This window comes from Nannospalax galili, unplaced genomic scaffold (genome assembly GCF_000622305.1).
Source record: "Nannospalax galili isolate Female #2095 unplaced genomic scaffold, S.galili_v1.0 scaffold654, whole genome shotgun sequence".
Taxonomy (NCBI): Eukaryota; Metazoa; Chordata; class Mammalia; order Rodentia; family Spalacidae; genus Nannospalax; species Nannospalax galili.
The window spans coordinates 1083764-1108197 of record NW_008335971.1 but is presented as its reverse complement, the minus strand read 5'-3'; positions in this window follow the sequence as shown (position 1 = coordinate 1108197).

Here is a 24434-nt window from a genome sequence, read left to right as displayed (position 1 = left end):
CTGAATAAGAGCCTTAATTTACTATTCTTAAATTTAAGTGAAAAAAAATAACTGCAAGAAAAAAAATGTGTATATGCATTGCTTATATAAAAGCACATATTTACTTACACATAAAAATTGGGTTTGTAATTCAAACCAATTTCACTATCAATAAATAGACATCATTCCATACTGAAATAGGTTAGACTTTTGACTAGATTGTCTATTTTAAGTAGGAAAATGCTTTCTGAGTTTAGGATCAGGTGGTTTATAATACAAGTGCACAGGCCTGTGGAGTAATAAGAGGGAACATCTGGGAAAATATTAGCGATGTTTCACTGCCTCATGAGATAATATGGGTTGAAGTTCTGCCCCTCAGTAGCCCTCTCTTCCTGTATATTCTTCATATAATCCCACTACCCTGTATCCTTCATAATTTGTCAAAACCAACTTGAGGCCATTCACATAGAGAGATTCATTATTATAGATTTAATAAATACAATAATTTTATACTTTGATTATTCTATTTTTTGACTACTAGTTAGTGACACCAATCATGCCCCTGGAAGTGAACTACCCTGCATTTACCATGCCACAGTTTAGATTTACTTATACCTGTGGGCTGTCACATATTCTATTTCTCTTAGCGGTTTTGACCTTTTACTTACTCTGTACTTGGTCTTTTAATTTGCTTTTATGACTGAGGCAGGAATTCATTTCAAGGAGGCTTTCACCATCTCCACAGAATAATACAATCTCAAATTCTTCTATCTTGATTTCACACATGTCTGCACATTTATTTATCTCAATATATAACAAATTCTGATTTAGCATCTCCACTATAGTCAGATTCTCTACAATAATCCACTCTGTGGAAAAATCAGTTTTAAAATGTTAATTTTTAAACATAATTATATTTCAAATCTTCTTTAGAAATAATCAAATTTATAATTTTTTGTTTTGGTATTTGAATGAGATTTGCATTTAGGTATCAGCATACTTAGACTCTCTTGTGTTTATTTATGTTTACATCTGTCTATATAGATCTTGTACAGAAACTATTGGAGATATTTAAAAGTTATGAACAGAAGTATTGTTTATATAAAAATTCTGAAGCTGCTGTTTGCCAGTGAAAGGAGAGTGGCCAGTGACCATCTGAGTAAAAATTCCTGAAAAGAAAGATTAAATAGGAAATCTCCTTAGGCCTAATAACAAATTAGATATAAAACTAGGTTGGCTTTATGTATAGTCAGAATTTAACAAGTAGGGAATTAGGACACCAGATATCAAAGGATTAAAATTTCAGTTGACTAAAGAAAAGTTTACTGAAAAACCATACAAACATAGAAAATATAGAACTGCTCAATTATAATTCTCCACTTTACCTTTAATATAAAATGAAAGTCTACTATAAATATGACAGAAAGGCACACATATCAATGGACAATAGACAACATGCATTGGGAGAAAAGCACATGAAAATACAGACTGACAGTTATAAAGAAATACACAGTATTATTACACAGTGAGTTGGTCCTACCCATCAGATACAATGGCTTCATTAACAAAGGCATGGAGAAGCCATCTTCCCTGTCATTATTCACTAAATGTTGAAATGTGCTCACTTTAGGATGCAAGAATTCCTCTGAGAGAGAGATTATGTACAGAATTAATCATCTAAAGTATGTATTAGTATATTCACATAGCCTTATGCACGATAGCACAGAAGTATATTACTTTCCTCTTTATAGATTTAAGACTTAAAAAAGCATGTTGAAAAACTTCATGATTAATTCAGAAGATTTTTGGAAAAATTGCCAAGACCCCTGTCAGTTTTAATTTTGTTTGTCATATTTAACTCATTCTCTGTGTGAATCAGTCATCATTTACTTATATGCTGCCTATGCCTTTTGCATAGTTTCATAGTTATTATATTATATTTGATATAACTTGGAGAAAGAAAAAATAAACTTTTATTTCACCATGTCTGTAAAATATTTCTTGGAACTATGATATACAAATGTTTTAAAATAGTACATCCTTTTTGTGAACATTTATTGAAAATTTCCACAGGCCAAAGGGATAATTAATTAAAGGGCAGGAGAAATTCTTATGTCCTGTCTTTCTTTATCTTTTACAAATGCCAGAACTGCTTTGGTAAAGCCTAACTTTCTCCTCAGTTTAAGGCTTTTTAGTCACAATAAGGCACTTCAAGAAATGTAACACTTTCTATTGTTCTCTCTTATCCTTTCAGTTTTTCATCCTTTTATGCAGAGCAAAAATAATATGAGACAACTTTAAGGTTGATGGCAAGACCTCTTTCAGTATAAACTTTGATTTCATGACAGTGTCACAACTGTGTGTGATGCCTATTTTAATGAAGGAGGGAGGCACTAGTCTGACAGTGGTATAGCAGTTGGTCTTTATTTGTGAACTTTTATGAAAATGGATCAGATCCTTTTATTTTCAGCATTTTGCCTCCAGTCACCCTATTTTCAACAACCAACATTCATGAGACTTTTCTGCCTTCTGTAAAGACTTTTGATGAAATAAAAAAATGCAACTGAAAAGTATAGTTGATTTAATACATCTCTCCCCACCAAGAACAAATGAGAATGGAGTATAGGTAATAAATACCCCAGGCCACATTATTTTAAACTGAAAAATTTTGGAAGCAAACCATGAGTCTTAGACATCTGTGGTGAATGGGGTCTTTAAAATCAGCATGAAAATATTCAGAGTTCAGTTACAGACCTCATTCCTCTTCTGTTTCCAATTTCTTACCTATATTCCTATTCACCAATTGTGTCCTTCCCTCCCACCTGCCTCTACACATCTCCTTGTACTTTATCTACTTCATGCTGTGCTTTGGAGGTGACATAAAATAAAAACTATTACTTGGAATAAAGTAAGATGTGTTATGTTATTTAATATGTAACATACAAAGGGAATTTCAAAGTTGCTCAAAAGTTTATGTTTTGTAAGACTGTTGAAATAATTATGCATCCTGTAAACTTCTGAACATAGTAAAAATATAAGTCAAACTATATACGAAATTATGAAAAATGAAATGTAAATTGGAAAGCAAAGAGTGGAAAGATGGCTCAGTGATTAAGAATACTTGCTGTTCTTCCAGAGGAGCCAGGTTCAAACCCCAGCATCCACATGGTAGCTAACAACCTTCTGTGACTCCACTTCCAGGTGATTCAGCACCTTGATCTCTATGAGCATTGCACAAAACAGGTGCACTTCAATACATGCATGCAATATACTCATGAACAAAAAATAAAAATAATAAATAATAAATCAGAAAGTAGAATTGTCTTGAAGTTGGAATTAGAATTCAGAAAGTCTTAATCATCATCTGATCAGAAATATTTGTTTTGAGGATATCCCATTTGTTTTAACCTCTTTTAAATTAAACCATTTCAGCAGGAGAAAAATCAGTAATGATGCAACAAAATTTTCAGTGTTTTAGTGCTAGTTACAGTTAAAGTTGTATTCTAAAACTCACTTATCTACAAGCATTCTTTCAATTTCATTGTAAGTTAATTCTCCTCTTTATTTTTATCCCACAGTATTTCCTTGCAAACGATATTACTAGATAAATTACTCAAAAAATAAAAGCTTTTTGGTAAAAAAAACATCCCCTCATAATATTTTCAATATATTGCTACTATAAATAGTTCGAGAAAACAATACGTTTGTATATTCCTTCCAATAAGCAGAAAATATTATATAGAAATCAATGGGCTATTATTTTTATTTTCCTTCAAATAACAGTATTTACAGAACCTTAGAAATTTTTATTAAACTGTCTAAATTTGCATAGTAATCTTTTTATTACAGTACTGCTTAAGTTACAGCTGCTTTATGTGTAAAGAGGAGTATTATTTAATCAATGGCATCCAACTGTGGTGTTGCAAATATAACTGTGTTTCTTTATAGTAGGAGGGTTGTAGTGCTGTGTTAAGTATAACAAGGAGCAGCTCACGCCTGTGGTTATTGCATACTTTTATTGCTCATTTTCTGTTGGAATGCTTTCTGTTGAATGAGTGGTAGGAGAGACTTTCATACTAATTTTTGTTTTTATTCTTTGGTTTCAATAACATGAATGGCATCTCTTAGTTTCCCTGCTGAGTTTCCTGCAATAGAAATTTGACAGTTAAAAATAATATATAATTCATTCTGTTTGAAAATAAAGCCCTTGCATATTTTTAGTAGTATAATAATGAACTTTTTCTGATGATTGCCATAGTGTTTTGAGCCGAAAGTATTTAAAAATGAAATGCTCAGACAGGTTGAAAATATTTTGGCATATTCATTTCTTAAGATGGGAAATTCTTGCCCCAAATAAATCTGTGTTGTAAGTGCTCAGTGAGTCGGATGAGGAAAGGTGTCTGGAGATGAGCAATTTTCTACTGCAGAGTAAACAGAAGCATTTCCAGACAGCAGAACATTATTGAAAAATGTAGAAAAGATGATTAACTAAATTACCCCCTGTCCTGGAGAAGTTAATTTACTTCACTGTGAAATCTATTTATCCTCAAAGAATCTTACTGAGTCAGATTCATGATAGGGTTGGATGTGCATCTTCCTGTTCATGAGTCATCACTACCATTAAAGTATACATGAAGAACAAGTGTAAACTGAACATGTACTTCTTAAATTATTTTGAAGGTAGGAAGTAAAGTTGATGAGAAAAGGAGACAGAAACTAATAATATAGTTCAGGGCTGTTCCTGAAAAGCAACAGTGCTGAGGCTTGTCTTTGTCCAGGGCCTGAAGTGACCCTGATTCTGTCCGGGCTGGAGGTCAGAAATTCTGAGAGGTGACTCAAATTCCTGCTTAGGATTCTTGTCATCTATATTCTTCTTTTTCACCACCTAGAGAGCACTACTGCCTGGAAGCCAGATGAGAGTATGTGAATAAAACTGAGGGGCACTTGCATACCTCCTGGGTGGGGCCACTGACTGGCCAACTCACCACCCCATATCACATCCCAGTTTCTGCCTAAATCCTATATAACATTCCTGGATGACAACCTGTTTCTTTAGATCTGCTCTTGCTGTACAGTTGTTTTGCTGTTTCCTATCTCTTATGTTGTCTCCTATAAACCTATAATAAACTCCTTTCTAAAACTAACCCTTAGTGTTGTCCATGTAATGCGTTCTTTGATTTTCTGAGACACAGGAATGGGAGCCATTCTACTGAAGTTGCATTGGTGACTGTTGGTTGTCCAGGTTTCTGGTTTCTGGTCCTTTTCTTTATCATTGTTGAAATATATATATATACCAAATTTGCATGTATAAACATATATATATATAATACACTTAATACATTTAGTGATGCTCATGTGTACATATGTTTAAGACTGACCACTTGAGGTTAAATAACCTATCAGATAGCTAGTCCCTGGAGAGAACTGATTCTGAAGCGATTGTCATCCATTGATGGCCTGTAGCTCTTCATCTAGAGGTTGGACACTGTGACATTCCCCCATGTTGATTACATGGTTGAATATACCATGTCAATTGGTATATTCATTTTGTAGTTCCTTTAAGGCAATAATACTGTGGAGAGTTTATGGGTGCAGCTTCCCTGTCATATTTAGAATGCATTATCTAGCAGTAGGCATCCTGTTCTCCTGGCTCTCACAATCTTTCTGACCCCTTTTCTACAGTGTTCCCTGAGCCTTGTGTATAGGAGTTGTATTGTAGTTGTACCGATTGAGATTAGGCAACACAAAATCACTTATTGTAAGTATTTTGATAAGTTGTGGAATTTTTTAATAGTCTCCATCTGCTGCAAAAAGAAGCTTCTTTGATGAGAGATGAGAGCCATTTGTGACTGTAAGGATAACTATTTAGAACATAGCAAGAAATTACATTGGTTTAGAAAAGTGACAGAAGTAGATTCTACACTAGTGTCTATAAGTATGCTGCATTGTGAATATGCAATTTTAATATTGTATTCAGCTTAATAGAATTTTAATGGCTTAAATTTTAATGACTGGCATTTATAATAAGCACGCAACTACTCTCTGATCTTCTGAACTACAAAATGAGGCCTATAGTTGCTGCTATTGTTGTTATATATTTTGAGTTAAACAATATCTTTTAATATCTATGAAGCTTTAAATGCATATAGTTTAAAAATATTTTATTTGTTATTTTTATTTTATGCATATGAGTGTATTGCCTGCATATATGTGAGTCCACCCGTGTTGTGCAATGCCGCAGAGGTCAGAAGAGGGCTTTGGATTCCCCTGGAACTGGAGTTAAGGATGGTTCGTAGCTGCCATGTGGGTGGTGGGAATCAAACCCGGATCCTCTGCAAGAGCAGTCAGCACTCTTAACCCCTGAGCCATCTCTCCAGCCTCCAAATGCATATATGATTTTGTTTTATTTTCATTTTGTCTATACAGTATGATCACAAGCAATACTAGGGACTGGAGAGAGGGCTCCGTGGTTTAAAGAACTGGCTGCTCTTGCAGAAGACCTGGATTGGGTACCCAGCATCCATTTGGAGAACAACTGTCTCTTCCTGGAGATTCTGGTATACACTGGCATTACACACACTTGGTATACTTGCATGCATACAGGCAAAACATGAATACATATAAAAGTAAAAATAAATTAAAAGTCCTCTAAATTAAAAATGTAGAAATATTAAGAATCACATATACTCAAAAGTCATTCAATTAGCTTTTTGAGTATTGGGTAGACAATGAATATTAATATAAATTAGCACAATCCAATTTGCCTTTGCAAAATCTATATAGGCAATTTGCATTTTTCACACCAGTATATGATATATACTCTATAATAAACTTTTTCAAATAACTGTTGAAATATGAAAAAATATGAAATAATTTGTGTATCTCAGCATTAGAAATTCTAACACACATGTATCAATGGACAAGGATGAGGACATTAGTGTTACATCTAAAATTTTACACAGCAAATACCTTTCACCTGTTAACTTCAGGAAACCTAAACTGTTGAGTATATGGTCTTTCTAAGTGTCATCATTATGATTTATTAAATACACCTGGAACACAGTCTTACTTGTCAATATCTTACAAACTGAAGTGGTGTAAGTTTGAGTCATTAAAATTGAGGCACAATTAGGTAAAGCAATCTGTTGTTGAGGAGGAGAGGTGTGCTTCTTGTACTTTGCAAAAATCATAAGAAAAGGTTTCTGTGTGTCAATTCCTGTGGTTGCAGCATTCCACTCTCTAGAAATTTCTCAGTGGATTTGGCATCAGATTCAATTTAATTAGGATGGTGGTTTCTCCTTTATTTTGTGATCCTATATCTTTAAGGACCTTTTTACTTATATAGGCTAAACTACAGGAATCCAGCTTTCTGCAAACCATGACACTTTGGAAAGGTGGAAAGTATTACTCATACTATTAAATAATTATGAGCCCCTGGATCTCTTGTAAGAGATCTCTTATAGAGAAGGGGGACCATAGGAGACAGGCATTATCAAGTAAAATGTGGAAAATAGGATACTTTAACTTGATTGGGCATGGAGGGAGGGTTAAGCAGGGAGAGAGAGAGAGGAGGCATAAATCAAGCCCCTATCCTCAGCTTCTTCTTTCCCTTTACCCCCATTGTTCCTTGTATAACCTTCCCTCTTCCTTTCCCATTTAAATATGCCTATTTTACCCATTTTCCCTTAGTAACCACCACCCAGGGCTCAGGGACCATTGTAGAAGAGGGGCATGGAAAAATTGTAAAAACCAGAGAGGAGGTGCACAACTATATGGAAATAGAGTCCTTCAAGCTCCTGGCATCATGCTTATATGAACTTATATCCATGGTGTCAGTATGCAGAAGACCTGTGCAAACTCAAGCACACAAAAATCCAGCATAGAACGATTATAAATGGGCAACAAGACCCAATCTCAATTGAGGAATTATTGACCACTGATTGCTGCTTGGTGAGGGAGAGCTGATATTCTTAAAGGGAGGGGAATCTAGATAGGCTCCCTCAGTAGATGAACTTGCACAAAGGGGTGTCTGGGGACATTAACTTGATATGATAGATCTTAATATAAATAACAGAGTGTACAAATTCCAATGGGATGGGGGGGTTATAGGAGAGTGCCAGTGGGGAAGGGGGTATAAAGATGATTAAGTTTGATTAAGGTGTGCTATACAAAATACTCAAAAGTTCAATTAAAATTTTACAAAAAAATTAAACCAGGATCTCCTGCCCATCCTTAATAAGACAATTAAGAAAGCCACATTAATAGTAAAAAGTAGGAAAAAGAGATTTACTTCATTTGATTACACTGGAAAGGTAGCTAACATGATCTTTGTCTATCATTGCCTTTCCAGGCTCCAGTCTGTCCTGTACGGTGGTCTTACAAGTTACAAATATCTTTGTTGAAGATGTGTTTCTTACAGATTGGTCTAAGGATGCAGTGGTTTCCCTCTCAAGAGATTCTTGAAATTTAAATTTCTTTTTAAAGTTTGTTTTATAAAGGTATTTTTATTATTTTTAATTATATGTATATGAGTATTAGTCTGTACATACACACACAGGAAGGCAGGTGCCTGTGAGACTAGAGGTTTCAGACCCCACTGAAGCTGGAGTTATAGGAGGTTGTGAAACACTTGATGTAGATGCTAGGAAACAAATTCCAGTCTTCTGCAAAAGCAGTATGTACTGTTAACTGCTGAGTCATCTTTTCAGTCTTACTTTATGTTTTCCTTAGATTACCATGTAGTAGGTTACAGTTTTCTCACAGTCATTTCATTTTTTTACTGTTCCCTTATATTCCCTCGTCTTTCTTATCCCCCAAGCCTCTGTGGTACTGAATCCCCTGCCTTAACCCAGCCCCTCTTCCCCTCCTTATTGTATTGATTCCCAAAATATGCCAAAGTAAACATTAAAAACTAAATCTTTGGTGTGTAATACTATAAACTTGGCCCCAAATCCATGGTGCAAGAGATCTTAGATTGTAGAGAGAAACCAAAGATGACTGCATAACTGAATGTATGTATCAGCAAACCATCCTCTAAATACCAATGTTTGTGCCCACAGACAATGCCTATTCTCAGCATTAAACTGAAAAACTGAGAAGCCTCTCCTTGCAGTAAAAACGGGAAAAGCAAAAACCCACTGTTGCAGCAGATGTTGAAAATAAAAGAAGGATAAGGGCTTAGCCCTAGGCAAGTCATTTACATCAGTTCCTTAAGTGTTGGGGTCCTCTGTTATGCAAGTAGAAGTCTCTTCACGTCTGGATAGCTTACGAGCTCGGAAAACCATGTGCTGCAGACTCCTTCATAGCAGAGTGCCTTCCTGGCATCCTCCCTGACTCTTCTTTTAAAGTGCTCGCCACAAATACATGCCCTCTGGCACAGGAGCTATCAGGTTTTAATCAGGCGTTGTCTGATAGCCTGATAGAAGCCCACCGCCCTATGTAAATGAGGCATCCTAAAAGTACCAATCAGCTAAGATTTCTTCTACTGTCTCTACACTATAAATAGTCCTAGTTTTACCCCAATAAAGTTGGAGCTGGATCACCGAGACTTGGAGCCGAGCTAAGTCACTGAATAAAGGAGCTGGAGCTGAATCACTGAGATCTGAGCTGAGTCACTTATCTTGAGCTGTAACACTAAATCCTGTGATCCAGTCTCCCCGGGGGGTGCTATTCCTCCATCACGACTCATGGACACCCTGGCTTTCACCGTTCCTCGTACGCTTCCCGTGTGGTCCAAGTGGCCAGTGGACCTCACATCCTGAAGAAGGTATATGGGTGAAATAGGGACGGGATCGACTGAGTAGACCTCAGTAGAAGAGGAGCTTTCACTGCCCAGGAGTGCGCGTCCACGCCTATACTTAAGTCTCAGGGAACATAGCAAAAGAGGGGCAGACCCAGAAAATGGGTAAGATCTTTAAGGGAGTGACACTAAATAGCCTGACTAGACTCCAGTGGATGGACTTGTACTAAGGGATATCTAGGTACAAATGTTTGACTGGAGAGGACTTAACATATGAGACAGAATTCATGAAATCCATTGGGAGGGGACTGTGGGGTGCTCAGATGAGGGAGGAGATCTAAATTTGTTTAAGATCTTTTCTGTGAAATGAACAAAAAGTCATCAAAAATATTTTTTAAAAAGAATGATTCGGGATGGGGAGTGATGCTGCAAAATACTATCTTCTAAGCAAGACACAAACTTGGGAACCATTAACTCACAGCAGTTGTGCTCACTGGAACTGGATCCCCAGAAGCCAAGCCATCCTAACAGTCAGCTATGGAGGAGGAAGGGGCCCATGCTGCTTTACCAGGTACTGTTAATCTGTAGTCAACTGAACTGTTCTAGGAGAATGGGAGAGATAGTATCAAGTTGTGTACCCACTGGTGAACCTACTAGGCTCTAGTTATTTCCAAACTTAGCAGCACGCTGAAGGCCCTGACTAAACTCTTTTGAATGTGAAACAAAACCAAAACTAATAAAGAATTTACCACTGGGGAAAATGATAGGGGTAAGAGGGAAACAGAGAGTGCTAGGGGAAAGTGGATCACTATACAGTGTACATTTAAGAAAGAAGAAAATTTATAAAGAACATCAACAAAAACCAACCTTCAAAAACATTTGACAACAACAAAAGTTTTAAAAGAATTCCTTTTCGCCTGTAAAAGTCTAAAGGTTTAATTAAAATAAGATGAGGTGCTGGATAGGAAAAAGAGACAGATTGGAAAATATGTTCCAGCTGGCATAAATTTCTGTGCACTAAGTTGAAGAGAGACACTTAACACAAATGATCTCAAAAGAATAAAACACCCCAAATAATAGATTTCAAAATTAATATCAAATGCCAATGCACAGTACATGATTTAAGTGAAATTTCTTCTGAAAATAAGATTTACAGCAAAATATCACTGGCATAATCATCAGACTTACAGCCAATATAACATAATTGAACTTATCAACATGTAAAATGGAAGAAGATTTAGGTGATAGATTTATACCACATACCATCAATCTCTCAAAGGGGTTACTCAAGTATAATTACACTTCTCTGTTTTGTTCTAAAGTAAAAACTACCAGAATTTTTATTGACATATACATAGATTAATACAACAATACATGTCAATGGGGAACTATAATGGAAAAATGGTTTAAAATGTAGATGGCCTAGAAATCCATACAGTATGCTTAAGATATATATATGTCCAGTTTTCTATTACAATCTTTTTAGAACCATTAACCAAGAAAAATAGTCTAAATATAAATTGCCTTTTCATGGTGTCTATTAATCTGTATCTTCATTACATTGCTAAAGCCTAACTTCCGTATACTTTACATTATTTCTTCCAAAGAATTAGCTTTTTATATGTTTATAAACATGTTTAGTATTTTTTAAATACATACATTTCAGTTTTAAAGTGGTCTCTCATATTGGCACACAAACACATGACATGATTTAGAGAGCATTTGCTAACATTTTGCCTTTTGGGAGAGTTGTTCTGTCAGTACAGTTGGGACTTTAAAATAGCTCAGATTTTCTGAATTTTAAAGATGAAAAAATAAAATATTATTGACATTTCAGGAAAAGGGTCAGTGACAGAATCAGCCTGAAAAAGCTAGCTGGGGAACAACTGAGAAAGACACCTGACATCAAATTCTGGGCCCCACATACACATATGTATGTTTACATATTTACAAGCACAAAAATAAGCACACATACACAGGTCTCTGTACATATGCACTAAAAAATGATTCATGCTATGAAATAGAAATGCATAGTCAATTACTGCACATTCAGAATTTATTTTGTAGTACTGAAGAATTGAACCTAGGACATCATGCCTTCTACACAAGAGCTCTACAATAAACTGCAATGTTGATTGGCAACTATCCATTGCTTATCATTTGTATCATCTTGTTTCATAATATGTGCATATTTTGGAAAATATAAATTGAAAGAATTAACATATACTTTACTTCATATATAGGTAATGACGTTTATAAACTAGTAATAATTTTCAACAACTGCAGGGGCCTGAGGCCAGGGGCGAGGCAGGATGGCGCACAGAGGAAACAGCAGGGGGGTGATCAGACTTGTTTGGCAGAATGGCTGATTGGCTCCTGTCATTTCCGTGCATCTTGACAGTGCCATGATCACCTTGCGAACGCTATACTGTGCTACGGAGAGGAGACTGCATGCTCAAGTTCACCTTTAATATGATTGGACACTTGGTTGGGGAGGTGATTTTCCTTCATAGTTTTTGCCTTTATAAGCTCCGCAAACATCTGCAATAAACGAGTTCCTGCTTGACTGGCTCCCTGTCAGGTCTGATTGTCTCCCAGGGAGGCTGCAGGTAATGGGCAGATAGCTCACCTCCCTTTCCCTGGCTCCTGTGTCAGGGCAGGATCCCAGACATCAGGTGCCCAGTGTGGGGCCCGAGGACCACTCGGACCTCTATGGGAGCTGGTTGCCGGGGCTAATTGGGTGAGTACCGAGGGAAATAAGACCCCCCCCAAGAGGTGGGTAATGCAACAAGTAGAAGTGAGGACACAGCGCTCAGGGCACTGAGACATATGCTGAGATCCAGGGGGTTAGAACAGTCCAATTCCTCATCAAAGAGGGTCCAGGAGGCCTCCCTGTGTCTCGGTCCCTGGCTGCCCATGGGCAATTTATTCCAGTGGGCTACCTGGGACTGGCTTGAACAACTGGCTCGCAAGGCAGAGATCAATAGAGGGGAGGAACCGCCCTTGGTGTTTACCCCACCATCTCAGCCCTTAAGTCCTGTTTTCAACCCAATCTGACCCACGGGCATACTGGCCTTTGCCAGGTGGTTAAGGTCACAGGGGAAGATCAATGGGTCGTATTTGATGAAGAGAGAGCCCAACTATTGAAAGTGAAGCACATACTATGGAGAGATCTGGAAGGGGGGGTGACGAAAATGGGGAAGATAAAGGGGGGACCCTGGTGCGGTGGGGATGAGCATGAAGGAAAGGACCCTTGGGGGGGTTGCCCAATCTAGTCCATCAGAGCTCTCTGCTCCCGTGGGACTGGTCCAGGATTTCCCCATAAACATCAACCCCGGACCCCAGCTCCTGGCTGCCTGGTAACCTTGGGAGGCTAAAGATCTTGAATTAAAGAAGGCAGTGGCCGAGGATGGCCCTGGGTCCCCCTGGGTAGATACCCTTCTTCAGGGCTTGGTATATCAACCCAGTACGGCCAAAGACTGGATGGATCTAGCCAAGGCAGTCCTCCCCAGCCCCTTGTTTATTAAATGGGCGGCACTATACCAAGAGGAATGTCGGGTCCAGGCGGAAAATAACCGTGCCGCCAACCCCCCTGTTCATATCACTTTCAGCATGCTGACAGGGACCACAGATGCCTTTGCCACGGGTGCCCAACAGGCAGCACTTCTGCCACCATATATAGGGAACAGGTCAGAGCCCTTGGCCTCAAGGCCTGGCATAAGTTGGATACCGGCCCTGTGCAGCAGCCCATATCGGGGATCCATCAAAGTTCAGGGGAGCTGTTACATGAGTTTGTAGATGGGGATGAAAAGAGTCTAAGGAGAAAGTTTCCCCCTGGGCTGCTCAGAGAACAGTTCATAAAAATGCTAGTATGGGAGGGTATGAACACCGACCATAAGGTCGCCTGCGCGGGATTAAAAGACCATTCCATGAGCAGCTGTATCTTGGCCTCAAAGAACATAGGGACCAAAACAAAGGCAACTGAGGCTACGGCCACCATCCTCAAGATACAGACAGAGGCTCTAGCTACAGCATTTAGAGAAGCCATCACAGGCCTTGGGCTGCAGGATAGGTGCCCCAGGGCTGAGGACCGAAGATGTTTTGGGTGTGGCCAGCATGGGCACCTAAAGAGAGACTGCCCATAAGGGAAAGCCCCTCTCAAGGTGGAGGGGGACAAGCTTAGGGCCCCATGCCCACTCTGCCTCAAGTGGTTTCATTGGAAAAAGGACTGCCGGTCCAGGTATGATGTGGAGGGCAAACCTTTAAACTAGGTTTGGGGCATCCCCTAGCCCCTTGATCAAAAGGGGGAGGGCACACAGGCCCTGGAGAGCCCATCACGCACTGGACAGTTCCCATCATCCTGGGGCTCTGCCCCAAGATAGACATCTTGATAGATGGGTGGAGGTTCTGGGGAATTATTGACACTGGGGCAGATAGGACCATCCTGAGGATGGAAGAAGTCCCCAGAAGATGGCCCCTCAAGCCTGGCCCACAGGTGATGGGTGTCGGCAGCACCATGCCATCATGGGAGCTTAAGAACTGGCTATGGTGGCAGGACCAAGATGGCACTAAGGGGGGGATCAGACCTTTGGTGGCCGAGGGGCTTGCCTACAACCTCTTTGGGAGAGATCTCCTGGTGGGGGGGGGTGGAAGTTTTTGTGACCACGGACAATAGGGAATTTATTGAGGGGCTCCTCGATGATGAGGAAATGAACAGGGGTAGACACGCCTTTGACCATCTCTCAAACTACAGGAGGAGGAGTCCGAGTCACCTGGGTCCACCCCCAATCCTAGAGGCTGCTGTTCCTCAAGTTGTTGCAATCTGATGGTTCCCAGGGAGCCCGGTTTGGGTGGGACAGTGGCCCTTGCTGGAGACAAAGCTCCAAGCTTTGAGGCATATTACACAGGAACAAATTATACTGGGGCATATATGCCCCTCCATGAGCCCTTGGAACACCCCTGTTTTTGTCATAAAAAAGTCATCTGGCCAATGGAGGATGCTGCAGGACCTCCATAAGGTCAACACCAGAAGGACACTGGAAGGAGTCCCTTTGAGGGGACTGCCCTGGATACCCACTATTCCCTCAGATCTATTTCTCATAGTTATAGATATCAAAGACTGCTTTTTCTCTATCCCCCTACAACCCCAAGATTGTAAGAAGTACACCTTCTCTGTGCCTTCCATCAACTTTAGCACACCTGATGAAAGGTACGAATGGATAGTCTTACCCCAAGGCATGGCCAATAGCCCAGCTTTCTGTCAGAGCTTCGTAAGGGCTCTCTTGAGCCCAACAGAGTCTTTGCACATGCTTCTGTATGTGCCTACATGGATGATATAATTTTTAGGGCACCAAGTCCCCACAAATTACAAGAACTATATAGGGCCACTCAAAAATGCCTCCAGGTGGGAGGGCTTCAAGTATCCAGTGACAAAATACAGACTGCCGCCCCCTTTAAGATTCTGGGGACTACATTGTCCATGGAGGGGGTAAGTCCCTTAAAGCTACAACTGACTATTAAACCTAATATGACCCTGACAGAACTTCAAAAACTATTGGAGGAGATCAATTGGCTACAGTCCTGGATGCCCATCTCTACTGAGCCCCTATTCTAATTGTTAGTAGGTAAACAACCATCAGAGCTAATCCATCTGAACTTGCAACACCTAGACATTTTACGGGGTTCCAGGAGGCCCTGCACCAAGCCCAACTGGCCCGCTATATGCCTGGAAAGGACTTCAAACTATGGATACTCCCTGGCGAGGCCATGATGACATCTGTCCTCACACAAGTGGGGAAGCCCCTCCAATGGGTGCATACCTCCCTAGGGGGCTGAAGCCTAACTCTCTTTGGCAGACAGATGTCACACATTAAGTTCCTTTTGGAAAACTTAAGTATGTTTTCATATCTATTGACACGTTCTCACATACCTGTTGGGCTACCGCCCATACAGGAGAAAAGTCTAAACATGCTCAGTCTCATTTCCTCCAGTGCTTCACTACGCTGGGATTACCTCAAAGGATTAAAACTGACAATGGACCATGCTTCATAAGTAAAAGCTTACAGGACTTCTCTTTATGGGGAATCCACCATAACACGTGGATCCCCTATAACCCCCAGGGCCAAGCTATCATAGAATGTAACCATCAAGACCTAAAGACTCAATTACAAAAACAAGAAGGGGGAGTAAGCCCCCACCAACAGCTAGGTTTGGCCTTATTTACCATCAATATCCTCCATTTTCAAAAAGGTCAATTGGAATCTCGATTCCAAAAACATTGGGGGCTGTCGGAGCAAAGACCAGAGGTACGGGTCAGATGGAAGGATCCAGTAACGGGACACTGGCAAGGACCCAACCTACTCCTTACTATGGGCAGGGGGTTTGGATGCGTCTTTCCCATGGATGAACCCCAATCCATCTGGGTACCTGCAAGGAATCTAAAAATGCAGGAATAACCCTGTCCCAAAGGCACAGCCCTTTGATGAGGATTTCTATGTCTCACAGGATGGAGTATTTTGGATGGAAAGCTTTCATTTCTATGCTTGCTGCTGCTGCCCTGGCCATCATCATCTTTATTGTTACCATCATTATTCAAGCTTTTGTTCTCCTCAGGTGTCTCTGCTCGATTATCAAAAGACAGAAATGGACAAAGAAAGTCCTGGTCCAACTCGCCCTGGCCACCCAGTCACCCTCAGGCCCCTCCCCAAGACAGGTCCAGGCATGGATGCTTGAGTTAGCTTGAGGACCCAGGTTGCTTTGCCTCCTTATGGGATAGACCCCTGTATAGTAACCACAAAAGGGCATGGCTGGTCCCAATGATGGGTAAGACCCTCCCAGACTGATGAACCCAAGACAGGGGCCATGAGGGCAATCATGGTTACCCAGTGACAGGCAAATTCAGCACCTGAGGAGAGGCAACCTAAGACAGGGAGGCCATAACAATGGAGGGGGATGGGGATGGTGCACCCCTTCCCCAGGGGCTATCCTTAAGGAACCTCACTTTTAAAATAAAGTAGGGGGAGAGATGCGGAGACCTGAGGCCAGAGGCAAGGCAGGATGGTGCCCAGAGGAAATGGCCAGGGTGTGATCAGACTTGTCTGGCACCTAGAGGAAATGGCCGGGGCATGATCAGACTTGTTTAGTGCCTAGAGGAAAAGGCCAGAACATGGCCAGACTTCTTTTGAAGAATTGCTGATTGGCTTCTGTCATTTCCATGCATCTTGACAGTGCGTGATCACCTCGCAAATGCTATACTGTGCTATGGAGAGGAGACTGCATGCTCAAGTTCACCTTTAATATGATTGGACACTTGCTTGGGGAGGGGATTTTCCTTCATGGTTTTTGCCTTTATAAGCTCTGGAAACACCTGCAATAAACTAGTTCCTGCTTGACTGGCTCCCTGTGGCATCTGATTGTCTCCTGGGGAGGCTGCACATAATGGGCATACAGCTCACCTCCCTTTCCCTGGCTCCTGTGTAGGGGCAGGATCCCCGACAAACAACACATTGGATTTAAACTATTGAAAAGGTTCTGTAATCCTTTAAGCATTTACCCATCTAACTGAAATGCTACACTCTTTAATCTGTTTAAATCTGATATTATTCATCAAGAAAATAAACCAAACATACATTTTAAATATGTAAAAATTTTACTTCAGGGTAATATATCTTCACTCTTTTTCTAACATGAATCTAAGCTGTTCAGTGCAAACTTCACTCAGCTGCCTGATTCACTTTTCACATGCCTTCTTGGTATCCATCCTCATCTCAGGAAGCTCTTTTTCTTAAACCTTGTCTCTATACTTTAAAAGCAATTTTGTATTATTTTAAGTTTTATTTTTGTTATTTTAATTATGTTTCTGGATTTATGTAGCTCTGTTTGTGTGTCACATGTGTGTATTGACCCGTAGATGTCAGAAGAGAGAAACAGATTCCCTGGAGCTGTAGTTACATTTAGTTGTAAGCTGCCCTATGTGGGTGCTGGGAACTGATTTCTGGTCCTCTGGAAGAGCAACAAGGTCTTTCTTATGTGCAGAGCCATCTCTTCTGCTCCAAACTTCAGGTTTTGAGTGTTTTGTACATATTTTTGACCACTACTAGGTAGAGACAATCTTCTAACCAACATTTTCTATCTCATTGGCACTCACATTTAATTATACTATTAGCATAAATGATTGATAGCCAGTATGCTATATTCCCAAAATTTCTAATGAATATTAAGTCTATATAATAATAATTCCTCTTTTGTAGAGCTGTGTTTTTTGAACTTTTGCCTTATTATATTTAAATGACATTTTTTAATGTAGTTGTCATAAATTTTATAAAGGCCAATCATTCTATCAGTTGTCTTTTGGAAGTATAAATAGTAGAATAAAGATTGAATGAATAATGATTAAAACAATAAAAAATAAGTGCTCAGGAAACTAGCATAGTATCAAGAAAGACTGAGCATGATCCATTTATTTTCATATCCTTGAAATCTCTGAACAGTTCTGTTCATTTGCCAAATGCTGTGGATGAACAAGTCAAAAGTGTATTTAAATGTTCAAGAACTTCAGTCATCTCCTGTAACTACCCTTCAGGTTTCCTCACCTTTAATCTGTATTCTTCAAACTTCTATTCTCAACCATATAACCTTGCTTTAAAATACAAGCTAAGGATACACATACAGCAGATAGACAGGGGACATATTGGCTTCAGCCAGGAGCCTTTATGTACTAATGATAACTCCATTCCACTATCCTGAACATCTTCCACTAAAGCCCACCTAATAATGATAGTGTGTTGCAGAGTTTAGTCAATCTAAGTGTTGTTGTTGGCAGTGTTCAAAGACAAGCAAGATTGAATTACAAAAGTTTAGCTGCAGATTCTTCATGACATGATTTTAGGTTTTCTATCACATTTACCTTGAATAGACCCACTGCAATAAGAATCACTTGTTTGTCAAGATGTTCCTGTTGGTGCAATAGTGGAGCATCTAGAGTATGTACAACATACAAATTTTCAATTGGATAAAATGCCTGCTCTTAGGGGTGGAACACACTTCTGGTACTGTAGACTAGACCAACTCCCTGTGGCAGGGGAGACCATAGGCCCCAGTGAGAAGGCACTGCAATTGTTTTGTTAGATGGATGGAATGAGATGCACCTGCTAAAGTACTGTCCAAGTGTTTGTGCTTACCCCCATAGGTTATTATAGAAGTAACTGTTTAGATGTTTTTGCTTCTCACTGTTTGTGTTTTTATAGTAAATGGAATTCCACTGAAATGGGCCAACAGCCCATGGAAAGCTGATGATGCAGAGTCTGGAAAGTTCAGTGCCTTCCTACAATAAAGGAAGATTATTCTGCACATACCACACACTGCAAGGATCAGGGACTTTTGCAGAAGAGGTTGGCAGAAAAAGTAAGAGCTGGAGGAAGAAGCGGGGTATTTACTGGAAGTGTACTCCAACCACTATGCCAGCAAGCTATACTCTCACCTCCTTTCCATACTCATCAAGGAGTCCAGAGAGAGTCAGTTACCCCTCCCACCCAATCAATTGACCTTAGCTGCATGCAGGGGAACAGCTAAGGATATATAAGCCAAGAATACCAGGAGGCACCTCTCTCACCATTTTCTGCAGTTGTTGGGAAGTCACAGGATCTATATGTGATTGTTGACTTTCCAGTGCAGCTGTAAAAAGGGGGGTGCTGACTCCTCTATAAATAAACCCCCATCCTATGCTCTGTTTCTTTTTTTAAAAAAGAAAGTGATAGGTGTTTGAATAGGTAAATGAAAGGAATATGACTAAGCTGCAAGTGGATGGAATTGCACTCAGGAATATCTGGGGATACTAACTCAACACAGTGGTCCCTAACACCCAAGACAGAATATATGGATTCCTTGTGGGGACTATGGGAGGAGTCTATTGGGGATGGGGCTATAAAGATAATTAAGATTGTTTAAGATAGTCTGTATGAAGTACAACAAAATTTAATAAACAGGCATTTAAAAAATAGAATTGCTTGTTCCCCTCTGATATACATTATAATATTTTTATAATAAACTATTTTATTATAATAGTAATAATAATAATAATTATTATTTGTGTGTTCCTATGCAAATACAGGCTTATATGTGCATGTGTGTTGAGCTCAGAGACAACTTTCAAGAGTTGTTTCTATCTTTCCACGTTGATAATTTTTTCTTTGAGTGAGGGTCCTTCCTGCTTTTTGGGGTGTGGTGTGTCCTCTAAGTTTGTTGGCCCCTGAACTTTGGGCCAATTTTCCTGTCCCTGCCTCCCATCTTCCTCAGGAGTGTTGGGATTACAAATACATGCCACTTCATCTGGCTTTTTACATGAACTCCAGGGATAGACTCAGGTCCTCAAACTTGTGGTAAGCACCTTTAGCTGTTTAGCCATGCTGTTGTTCCTTTCATGCTGCTATTTTGAATGCATAATTCTTCAGTCTTTTAAAGAACTGGAAACCTATATGGTACCAATTAAAAACATATATGAATACATAAGAGCACATACAGGTCAGAATATAAAGTGATTTTAAGTGTAGAATAGAATGTTCATAGGATATTAGTAATACTGCACCAACAAAGTCACCAAAACACTTTAAATATTTTTTCAGTAAGTTTAGGAACTAAATTTTATTTTTATAATCACAACGAATTTGATATTATATAATTTTAGTACAATGATTATCACTTTAGAAAAAATAGCTTAATTGGTTTAGTTTGCAGCTTATTGTCAGAACAATTCCATAGAAAAGGTGGTACCTTGTTTTCTAACTCCAGAACTACAGAATAGAAAATGAAAACATTACAATACTTTGTGAGAAAAGTAGTAAATACACCCTGCCAGATTATACATGCGTTAGTACCATTCATTGAGAGGGAAGGGTGGTGGAAAATTTTTGAACTCCCCATTAAAAAAATGTAATTGATCTTTATACTAATTATCTGTATATGCATGAATATATATGTCAGCATATTCACATCAGTGCCGGTGCCTGTGGTGCTCCAGAGGGGTCGGATCCCTCAGGATCTGACATAAAGGTGTTCTGAGTTACCTGTGGTGTTTGCTGGGAATCAAATTCTGGAAGAGAAATTTATGCTCTTAATCACTAAGTCATTTCTGTAGCACACTGATCTCCCATTCTTGATTGGAAGTAGATTTGAAAAGAACACTCCAGGGAGAGTCAGAAGCCTTGAATTTTGAATACTTAGCTAGTCACCAAATGATCCACTGTGTAAACATTGACTTCCCTTTTTCCGACCACCAGGCACTAAGAAGTTTCCAGATACATCCTTAATCTACATTTTGTTGGTTAAAGTATGTCTAATCTTGTTTTTCAGATCTAAAATATTTTTTTAAAAGCCAAGAAGAGGACATTTTGCACAAAGTAAGCTCCTGAAAATAATAAAAGTGTTCAGAAGTTACAATTTGTAGAGTCAGGAATTCACATGGGAATCCATTGAGTAAACACCTTTGGTACAAACACACATAGTAATTTTTGAATATATAATCAATATGAACTCAAATATTTGATTTCTAATTTAAATTAATAAGAAAAAGATTTATCAGTTCTTCATGCACTCAGCAAGTAAAGAATCTATCGACATAATTAGAAATAGACAAATTTAAATGATAGCACTATGATTCTATTAATTTTAGATACAGGGTAATCAAATGAAAAATAAAAGAAGAAAATAGTTTCCTGGTTTTTATCTTTCATTAACTATACAGAATTTGTAAAGAAAATGTCATTTGTAAAATTTGCATTAAAATTAAAGCAAGTATTATGGTTTCTTTGATGGCAGCATAAATTAATGAGTTCTTCATGTTATATTACAATTTGATATGTTTACAAATAATTATACGTACATGCATATATTTAATTTTATTTAGTGGGTCTGAATAAGCTCTTTACATGTTTCTTTAAATTTTGTTTTTCTTATTCTTTTGCACCAATCATCTACATGTCAAAAAAAAATTAGTTTCACTAATTTCATGAAATGTTCTGATTAAAAAACATCAGGCATAAATCATTATTGTTTTAATTTTTATTTGTAATTTCACTGAAATCATTTTCTAGAGAAGCTTAGGTCAACCATTGACAGCTGACAATGTATTTTTATGTGAATTTCATTTTCAGATAATCTAATCACAGAAAATCTATGATGTGGCATGTAAAGACCAAATACCTATGTTCCCACTGCTGTGATGCTGTGATGTATTCCCTTATTAGCATTATAGCTAACATACATATTCAGTTTAGCATTACATCTGAATGTATGAAATTTTCAGAAATTATATACATATAATTCAATGTTAAACTTCAAAATTTCCAAAAAAATGTATCATAGTTCAAGTGTTCTCTATATTTGGACATGAAATTTTCAAAATGTTCATCTATTATATATTGCTCCTTAAAAAAGTAAAAATGAAGATAGCTTACTCACTAGCTCTAAGGCTTTTTCATAGATCCTTAGATTTAGTTAACCTTCCCATACACCTTCTTCACTCCCCATTCAAAATAAAATTTAAACGTTGGGCATGGTGATGCATGCCTTTAATCCCAGTCCTCTGGAGCCAGAGGCAGGGGTTCTCTGTGAGAGTAAGGACAGTCTTGTCTTCATAGCAAGTTCAAGAACAGCTGAGACTAGTGGGAAACCAGGGAGACACAGTCTGAAAACATGACTAAATTAAACATAGTAAACAAAACAAAAATAAACAAAAAAGTACAACAACAGCAACAACAAAAACAAAATCACTACTATCACCACCAACAACTACAAAATATATTTCAAATAGAGTTACTGTGCATGAGTTGACAACATCAGTTCCATAAGACATTGTGTATTAAATGAAAATCATAGTACCAGTAACGAAATAATACTCTATGAGTTCTTATGTTCAAACAACACAAGTTATTTCCACTGCCCATGTGTGTCCCAAGGGGTACTTGTTCCTTCAAAGGGTGGGGCCTGCTTCAGAGAATTGGCTGTGGAGAATTAGCTATAGAAAGGGAGCTGCAGAAGGTTAGCCACAGAGGGAGGAGCATTAGTGCCTCAATGGCCCCAGTGTTTCGCCCCTGTGGACGTGAGAGGGAGCATTTACTGACCTGAGGAGAGACTGCAGGCCCAAGAGGCTTGGACAAAAGGTAACATAGACTGTGGGTTGGGTGGGGAAGTAATCTGGAATGGCAGGCCAGTGAGCCACAAAGTGAACCAGGTACAGAGTGTTTGCCTTTGTAAGTTACTCTATTTCCCCTATCCAGGGTATAAACTATGAAATAACCAGATAAAGATGTGTTATGTGGTTTGCCTAATATTGCCAGGAACAAGGGACCCTAAGGCAACACCTTGGCTACCCATCAAAACTGCCTACTAATACCCGTTAATGAAGATACCACATCTTTGGCTAAGGGACACAGAATTAGCAATCTCACATCTATAGGAAAATTGCATCCCTATTGGATAGCTTTCCATGCCAGAAGACTTTATTCAGGCTGCTGGAGGGGAAAAAAAAGCATTAATGATTGTAACCTGAAATTCCTCCATCCATGGTGATGCAAGGTATACTCCTGCCTTCTTCCTGCACTCCGCAGAAGGAGTCAAGCAGGTGGAAGCTCATCACTTCTCCCATCTAATCAGTTGACCTTAGCTGCATGAAGGGGAGGATTCAGTGCCATTTTGCAAGCAAAGTGCTGATGGAGACTACAGGTGTGATGAGCTGATGGCAGGTGTTTCAAATATAGGCCTATGAGAATTCATGACTTTGTAAGTCACCCTTTCCCTGATGTCATAAATTATGAAAAACCTAAATAGAAAGTAGTATGTCAATTTTGTCAATCCCTGTCAGGACCAGGAAACCCTAGAGTCCTCAGATCTACCCAAGTGGGTCCCCCAGGGAGGGAGAAGGGAAAATTTAGTGAAACAAATTGGCACAGCCCAGTAGGATGATGGTGGAAATGACAAACCATACGAGATCAGGAAAAGCAGTGGGATTATTTCTGTTACATGGGTTACACAATGGATGATAAAATGTGTAGCTAAAATGATGTGGGCCATGCAGACATGGACAGACTCAAACAGGGAAACTCCGTGTCATAGCCATCCAGCAAATATGGGAAAATAACTCAATTACTTGAAAACCCAGGGCCACAACCATGTGTCTGAAAACTCATTAAGGATTATAGAGTCTAGAAAAAAAATTACAAGCCTTGAATGCAAGAGGGGAATCCAGAGAGATGGCCTGGCCACTTTTGTGCATAATTAAAGATTTATCCACTGCAAAGGCAACAGCCTCAGGGGAGGATAAAAAAGCTAAGGAGTTACAGGCAAATTCAGTCTCAGCCTCAGAGCCTGAGAGAGGAAAAACATGAGATTTTAACTGCATAAGGTTAGGGAATCAGGAGTCAAAGGACTCACAGAAAAAGACAGATAGTAATGAGAAAAGAAATGACCTCAAACTAAAAGTAGCTAAAGCTGCCCCTCAGGTTCAACTTTTAATACAAAAAGAGAAAAAAGTTAACATACCATAGGTAGGAGAAAATACTCCATACTGGAGCTGTTGGGCTAGGAAATACTTTCAAACAAGCAATTAAAGAGCCCCTCACCATATGGCTCATGAGGGTATAGGACATGAGAGAAAATAATGTTAGTTTATATCCTTCAGAAGCCTCTCAGATGAGTTACATAATGACCCATCCATCCTTAAGAT